The sequence below is a fragment of the Sturnus vulgaris genome, chromosome 1, assembly GCF_052056855.1.
Source record: "Sturnus vulgaris isolate bStuVul1 chromosome 1, bStuVul1.hap1, whole genome shotgun sequence".
Taxonomy (NCBI): domain Eukaryota; kingdom Metazoa; phylum Chordata; class Aves; order Passeriformes; family Sturnidae; genus Sturnus; species Sturnus vulgaris.
This window is the reverse complement of record NC_142243.1, coordinates 9,656,588-9,665,745: the sequence shown is the minus strand read 5'-3', so window position 1 is coordinate 9,665,745 and position 9,158 is coordinate 9,656,588.

Genomic DNA, 9,158 nt, shown 5'->3' with positions numbered 1-9,158 from the left:
TCTCTTGCAGGGATACACAAGGAAACCTTGTGGGGATACACAAGAAAGGATGGCCATGGAATTAGGGTCAAGTTAGTACAACAGTTTTTCTATCCCCTCCTGGAAAGGACACTGTCCCCCAAAAGCTCATATCCTTTGCAGCAGCCCAGATGTGCAGCCAAAGCTGGCATGGTCCACCATCCAAGGATGTCTGCATGGGTAATGGAGTACCACTGGGTTCCCCTATGCAAGCTGAGAAGAAAAAGTTCCAGGAGAAGCTGCACTACTGATAAGCCATTGGATGGTGGCACTTTTTTACAGCTTTTTAATGCTTTTTATTGGCATTTTATAATAGGAAATAATGCAAACACAGGAAAACTCAGAGGTGACAGGCAGGACATTTTTATCTGTGCTCTTTTATGGAACCAGCCTTAATGCTGAAGATATCTGTGTGCTATCCATGATGTATTTACCTCCTGAGGCTGCAGCACCGAGCTGGCAACAGGCAGCATTTTGCAGGAGGTACCTGTCACTTACCCTTTCCAACTGAGGCTGAAATATTCCAGCAGGAGCTTTCCTGTAGCACAGCAGCAGCCCATGCCAGCCTTCTCTCAGTGCTGCTGGACATTATTTGGGAGAAAATGAACAGGAGATATTGTGAACTTCCCGCTAAAGTCATGCTCAAGCTTAGCTCCACGCCTCAGATGCAAAAGGCTGCCACCACTGCTAGCCCAGAGATAAAGTTTCAGGCATGAGGCACAGTTAAATCAGCAGATCTGAGGAGAGACACAGATCGAGGCTCATGAGCTTGGGTGGATGCCTGAAAGTTAAATATCTACCTGAGGGCAAAAGCAAAAATGTACTTAGAGCCCTAACACAGTAATATTTGGGAAATTCTGGATTTGCTGATAATGGAAAAGCACTGAACACCCGTTATGAATTTCACAGCAGGCTGAAACATCAGCTTTTCATTGAGGCAAAAAAACCATAAATTTTCCATGTGCCATTTGCAAATCAGAACGGCAAATTCTGATTTACCTCACAAATGTTGCATCATCCAAATTCTCAGGAACACTTTTTATCTCTTTGGACTACTTAATTTATTCATCTACTTATTTTCATTGATGTCAAAGTAATGGGAACTGAAATAAGCAAGATCCAAGGTGAGAGGATAGATTTTTGTCACTATAGCTGTATGGAAAGAGAGGACAGATTATATCTTAGAGGACTGTTGGCCTCACTTAGACTGACGTGAGGATGGTTGGAGGATGCTGTGGAAAGATAAAGGACAGGTTTGGGACCAGCCTGACAGGTGGGATGGTGGTACACGATGTGCTGGTGCAAGAGGGTGAACAAGGGAGAGGAAGGTGGAATGAAGACAAAACAAGGCAAAACTGTGAGTGTGAACAAAGAAAACTGCTGTCCGGATAATACAGATTCCAGCATACTGATATGCTGAGGAAATAGACAAAGAGCTGAATCCTGCCAAGCCCATAGGCCTGATCTGTCAGTGCCCACCTTGTCTTGGTCCTTGCATTCCTGCAGAACTAGAGGAAGGGAGAATTTTATGCCCATTTTTTACCTATCTGTAGGTATTTTATACTTATTTTTCACAGGTGTGTACACCATTAGAGCAGCATATTCATATTGCTCAAACACCTGTGCTTAATTATTTTCACAGGCTCACAACTCGGTGGTTGGAAAAATAGATTCAATCAGCAGGGATGGCTGTGCTGTTCTGGATGGGTCTTTTGAGGAAGCTGTTTCCATGGTGTTTAAGCATTAAATCCAGGGAGGGACGTCCCTGAAGCTCCTTGCAAGGCAGCTGGGCAGTCACTACAGTTAGGAGTTGAAAACATAAGGACTCTTATTCAGATGATGGTCAGAAGTTTATCAGGAAGATGGAAGACAAGACTAGCAATTCCATTATGTCCTTATGAATGATCCAGCACTGCAGTATTTTAGTTTATATATCTGTCAACACACATGTCACTGAATTGTAAAACTCTCTGTGGGCAACTTTTAATATTTTGATATATCTACCTATCCTTGAAGCAACCTGGATAATATATTTCCCCTTTCTTTCCTTCCTGCTGTTAATGATTTATTCTGTGTTAGAGGCATTTTTAAACAAAATGTTAAGCAATGCTATTGCTACTATTGCAAATTGATAGATCTGTTCTAATGCAAACAGCTTGTGAGGCAATCCCTGTGCTTTAGACATTTTGAAGGCATCACAGTGATTGTTAACTTGTCCATTAGGGATGTTCTGGTTTTAAAAATGTATTGATTTAAATGATGTATGTTAATGTACCTATCAACATTACAAATGTATTTTGCAGCAAACTGCTTATAATATATGAATGATAAGCCATAAATAATAACTGCAGCTGTAAATTAAATTACTTGATTAAGCTGCAAAGATGCACTCTAATTTGGAACAGAAGATTACTTTGAAGTGATTTCAGCAGCTGATAATTCTTTTAGAGTAGCAGAGTTTTATGAGCCATAGTCTTCTTTAAGTCAAGCATCAGACTTTCTAATGGATTTTGTTCACTAACATGGTTGGCTGGGTATTACTATGCCTTGAATGCAATGGATGCAACAGACTGACAAAATGAGTGACAACAACTATTTTAACCAAAATATGGAAATTCTTAACATCAAATACATTTTTTTCTGATGGAATGGGAATAACCTTGTGTTGGGTGTTAGCAAGAACAAAGCTCTTTGAAGAGCCTTAATTTTGTGAGACAGCAAAGGCAGCATATAAAGGAGTTACAGATACTTTGGAATTTTTTAATAGGCACAGATAAATAATGATATTGTAAAACCCCCAAAACCTTCAGCAGAATTTAATGAGGCTCTGAAATACAAGCTGAGCAGAAATGCAATGCTTAGCCTCTTCTCACAAGACGTCTTACATTGCTGGTACAGTAGATTAGATTCTGGATGAGTTTCAATAGATAGAATAACTAAAAATAACTTACCAAACATGGACTTCTGTACCCAAAAGCTGCTCTGATAGTTTGCACGTAAAGGGGAAAGGGATGAAGTTGTGGGAAAGTACTGGAGAGCCTGTGTTCCAGGAACAGTGAGCCTTTTCTGTACATCCCAAGTGAAGTGCTTAGATGCACAGAGTAAAACCTGGGACTGTTAAGGCTCAAGACTTATCTGGAGCCCAGGGCTGTGATTTGTATTCACAAGGAGACTCCTTCTCAAACCTTCTGGGCCTAAGGACACCCTAGACACTTGCTGGTCCACGTAGATTCCTTGGGGATTGTTACACAGTGTGATACTGGGGTTTGTCATTTGTGGGCTTCTCCTTTAGGGCCACCATTAGCACACCCAGCAATGGCTCACCTGGGCTCGATGAGCAATCAGGTTTCTCATTACAAAGTGACAACAAAAAGAAATAGAAATATAAAAATAGAAATATATAACCAATTCAATTTTAAGACTGGTGGGTACTTGTCTGGGTGCATTTTCTTTTAATATAATCCAGTATTTCTAAATGTCCCAGATATCTGAGGCTTGGGATCCATTTCCTTCTGAGTTCTTCCACTAGATCTCAGCTCATGCATTTGTTGCTCTAAAAGCCAATTTCTAGGCACTTCAAGTGTGGGTTGTTTTTTTTCCCCCTTTAATAAATACATGGGAGACAGTGTGATCATGCATCACAGGATTATAAAGGATTCAAAGTGTTTCAAGTAAATGGGACTTGTTTGAGCTCTCAACCTGATATTACAAATCATTCAACAGCAAGATTTGTTTTTTTAATTTTAGTTTGGTTTCTCCTTTGCTAGGTCTGCCTGGCCAGAGGTGTCTAAGATGTAGATACAGAGAAATATATATATAGAAATACATACATATATAGAATAATATAAACTTATGTATATGTTTAAATTATTCAATTAACATTTATATTTAAAACTTCCATTGATTGATATAATTAGTTGAGGCTAATTTCAACACACATCTACCTTCCTTATCTAAACAAGTGTCTTTGGTGTAGGGTCTGATGGAATTTACTGGTATTCCCAGGCATGACTGCTACAGAAAACGTTCATAACTAAAAGTCAGATATTTGAGGCTAAATCATGCTCTAAGTGCAATTCATCTCAACATAGAGGTGAACATTTGGAAAAGTTTCTCTACGAGAAAATCAGAATAGACTTTTTAAAATCAGAAAAATAGACAGAGATACTATGAGAAATAATATTCCTACTTATTTCCTGGTTAAAACTTTCCTTTTCAGATAATAAAAGATGTAGGATGTAGTTAGCGAACTGATCAGCCAGCAGGCGTGAAACAGAAGTATTTATTTACACAGTCTAATAATTTGGTGGAATATATTGCCACAAAATATTTTGGGGACAAAATAAAAATAGTTTTTAAAAGCTATTGGATGAATCACTGGGAAAAAAATTCCTCTCTTCCTCTTAAGCACTGTGATTTGCTATCATCTGAGTCAGAAAATTCCTCTGCCACCCAGCAATTGCCTTCCAGATTGCCAGAAGCTTGGAAGACACACCATACTTGGAAGAAAAGTCTCATTGCATGTACGTCTTGCTTCCCCTGTTATTCTCTCTTTTTCCTTCAGCCTTTGCTGTTGGCCCCTGTGGCTGGGGTAAGATCAACCTGTTGTCTGAGTATGGCTATTTTCACGTATGGATGGATTTTTCAGAAAGACCTTAAACTTAAGAGATCAGTAATATCATTAAAGAAATGAAGTTTTTTGTTTTGAAAGACATGGATGCAATGATATGAAGAAATGCAGTACATTGTGAAATTCTTATCTTTGTAAAATATGAAAAGAATGCAAATCAGAACTTAAACAAATGCAAACTACACTGAATGCCTTTGAAGATTGTGGATATGTAGGTTTTGATTGGACCCCATGCAACACCCACATAATTAGTAATGAATTTGCTGAATGAATTGACCTTACACAACTGCCAAAATGTTAACTATTGAGCAAGTAAAGCAAAAGCCTCAGGGAATTTAGGGCATTTACAGTAATGTAGTGGCTAACCTATGTCCTGCATTTCACAGCACCAATGAAGGAATTTCCCTCTTGTGAATGTGAATTTCATCATTTTGAGTGACTTATCTTTAAATGATGCCCCTTGACATTGTCTCATAACGTGAAAAATAGCTGGATATCTAAAGTAACCTAAGTAATCATTAATTTTCTAAGTGAAGGTTAGAAGGGCAGTTTCACATCCATCTTTTCCTTCATCCTACTTTTCTGGTAATAATCAGCCTGTCCTCTGGCTCAACTGCATGGGCATTAAGAGTATCCTATCACCATTGCAAATAAATGGAGCAATAAAAAAATTTTTCTACCTACCTCATATAAGCTCTGTGAGACAAAGACTTTTCTTAGTCACTTATTTCAATAGTGCAATAGAACTTGACTTCCAAATGATTGATAAAAGTTATTTTAGATGAGGAAAGTTTATTAAATTTTTCTCTTAATTCTTTGCCCTTAAAATATGGCATTAGAAATCTGGAGTTCTGAGTGCAGTCAGGGTAATACACAACTTCATGCAACTCACTGTTATGGTTCATTGTTTGACTCTGCTATTTAAAAATCACAGCAAATGTCTCACTCTGGACTTATGGATTGTTCTCTAAGCCTCTGGAAGAATTCCTCTATCTCCCTAAACAACTCTTTTTACCCAGCTCTCCCATCTTCTCTCTCTCAAGAAGTACCAAGCAGATTAAAAATGTGGCTTTTAAAATATGTGCTTAATGCATTGCTGTGTTATGCCTCTCTTTTTTCTATAACAGAGGGAGAAAACATTGCAGTTGGAGTTAGAGGGAAGTTATTAAATCCCCAATGTGCAACAGTTGTGGGGTGGATGAGCTGAATGGTTTTGCCTGGTCACAAGACATCGTAGAAGAGGAACAGCAGTGAAATTATGAGCTGGTGGAGCAGAGCTTTTGGCTAAGAAAGACCTCTTAAGAACACTGGAGCACTTCAAGACCTGACTGAAAAGACTGATAATACAGTCTACATGATTTTTTATTTACTGCATTGAACCTATTCAGCAACAACAGATTGTCTGACCTGTGCATGGGATTAGTTTCCAGTGGAGCTGTTATATTTCAGACTCCTAAAAGTAAAACCCACTTGACATCCAGGAGAAAAGGGCAGCAAATATATCACAAAATTTAATGAATCCAAGGGAAGCAAGGGTTCAACCAAAGGTAAAAAATAATCATGTTGTAAATGTCAATGGGTAGTATAAGCTATTACTGTATTGCTTTACTCCTGCTTTTAATAGAGTATCATTGCAATTTTCAATTGGGTTGCACAGAGCCCTTAGGCTGCTTTAATTTATAATAGGATATAAATTATTTGGAGCTGAAATTTCATCAGTTTAGTGGCACAGTGTTAAAAAGTTTAAGCTACATCCATGAAAAATACAGATTTTTCTAACTATGTGCAAATGTTAGTGCTTTTGAGTCTGTATTTGACAGAATGTCAGTAACCAATATGAAGAAAAAAGCACAGATTTCCTTGTGCTCAAAATCAAGCCCATCATCAATGCTATCAAACAATTTGACTCTTGTCTGCCTCCCTCCCTCCTCTCAGCTGAGGAGGCACAGAAACACAGACAAACAAGCAATAGTCTGTAAATAGAATATAAAAGAAGCTAATAATGAAAATATGGTTCATTAGCCATTTCCTTCTCCTGGTATCTTCACAACTTTCCCTGGTTTGCATTTCATGACTGATGGCCACACTCTGGTTACATCCTAAGTAATTCCACATGGGCCTATTCCAACAGTCTCTGCAATTTAATGTCACTTCAGTATTTGCTTTAATCCTGCCAATTTCTACACCTAGAAGAGACCTAGATGGACTTTCCAGCTCCTCAGAAGAAAGCTTCTATTTTTACAGTTTAAATGTTCTCTGGTAAAAATATTCCAGGTTGAAGAATATTCCCTTCCTTTGGAGGCCACAAAGCACCTGTATCCTTCAATATGACTTAATTAAATGACAGCTATAATTAATTAAGGCAAAATTGCATTGGATAGGATGGTCACCTTCAGTACAAATAAAAATAAATGTTCTGGGACTAAAGAAGAGTCATTCTATTCCTGTTCTCCCAAGCTCTGCTGCAAATATAGGCTGACAGGTTAATAGAAGCATTTCTAAACAGTTGTAAGAAATCAGCCATCTGATTCAAGAATTCTGTTCCTTGGTTAACTTACTATTCAGCTACTTGATTTTCCCATCTGTGAGATGACAGAATTCAATGAAAACAGTATTAATATTTATGTTCCAAACAGAAAAGGCTTTCAAAGCACGTTCATAAAGTGGAAAATAAAAGCAGAAGTTTATCCAAAACTTGCTGGCCTTTTGCAAATTTAAAATTTATCAGCCTTGCTGCCAGGATTTGTTGGTTTAAGAGCAAGTAATCATATTTTATATAAGTTATTAATATAGGTGAACTTTTATATTATTTGAATGGTCTCTATTATGTGGATCAGTTAATTTCAACTGCAGTTCATACTGTTATGAACATGTATTCCAAAATTACCCACAGGTGGGAAAAAAAATGTTTACTGGGTCTGGTTGAAATGTTTCGTGATAGCAATGTTTATGTCCTACATAAAGATCATTCAACAGAATGTTTGTGCATGTACATGAACTCATACCAGAGGTACCAGTAAAAATTAGATCAAGATGAAAATGCAGTGAACTTTTTCTTTCATAAGTCTCGTTTCTAATTAATCATGTTGCCTTCTTATGAATAAAATCCAATAACTTATATAACTTGACAATCATTAGAAGAAGCTGATGGAAAATTAAATGTTTTGTTTGAAACAATTTCTTAAATTCTTATGCATGGCATTGCTTTCCTTGTAGTGTGGCTTGCCAATACTTCCCACTTTGCTGATAAATGCTCCAAAAGGGTTTTATCAAAATGTCCAACTGCTAAGACTGCATGGCCTGCACTCTAATGATCTGCATTTACTCATTGAGAGCATGCAAAAAAGGGCAAAAGTTTTTCCTTAAATTCTCATAACAGCAACTTTCAGCCCAGGATACTTTTATTACTACTGATATTCTTACATTAGTTTCCAGTTCAGGAGGGGAAAATCCTGTAGGCAAGAAGCATAGGCCCAGTGCAGGAACTGACTCTCCAGGCAGTGCAAGTATATGATAACAAAATATTTGGACGTTTGAATTCAAGCATACCTAACAGCAGCTGCTCAAAAGCAGTGACAGGTACTTCTGTGCAAAGCCTGACAGTATTTTTTCCTTTCTGCATCTTGAAAAAGCCCACCACAACTGCACACAGCACAAGGCAGAAAAATCCCAACCTTTTGCTTATAGGTTCCATGTACAGAATTGGATACACTAAAGAAAATTCAGGACGGGAAGTCCTGAAAGTGATGCAATTCTATTGGAATTCTTTCAGAAGACTGATCTGGGAGAAAGGAGTGTGTGTCTCTCACTTTGGGATGGAAAGAGTGAGAGATTTGGGTTTGCCTTTTTTTTAGGATGAGTGTCAGTAGAGATGCTCTGATACCTTACTGGAAAAACTACCTGCCCTTCCTTTATCTGGATTACTAAAAATATTCTTATTTAACTTATAATGTATATCACTGCCAGCAGTGAAGACAAAAAGGGTCCCTTGTGTTTATGGACATTAAAAAGAAAGTCCATGGCTAAGCAAAGAACTAGGATTTGCCAAAAGGGTCTCTGAAATATTAATATCTCCAGCAGTTCTTTGGACTTTCTGGATTTGTGCAATGGACAACAACAGACTCACTGCTGAAGTGGCAGATGTTGTTTTCACAAGGAACTCATTTTTTACTGCTGTGACTTGGCACCATCATGTGGCCACTTTGAGTTTTCTCAAGTAAAAATTTACATAGAAAAACGTTTGCAATTAATTGATTTAAACTTAGAAATATTTCAACTTATTTTAGAAAGAGAAGGTACATACCTTAAATGTATCTGTTCAGTAAATACTGAATACATTGTCTATCAATTGTCCTTTTTTCACCAAATATGAGCTTGTTTAATAAAGGTTTTACTCAAGTTCTTTAAGCCAGGTTTCCTTAGGTTACGAAATATATCTTCAGTGCTTCATCTTGGTCCAACCCTTGCCAATAGTGTACAAAAATTAGCATCATATTATAGACAGCTATCC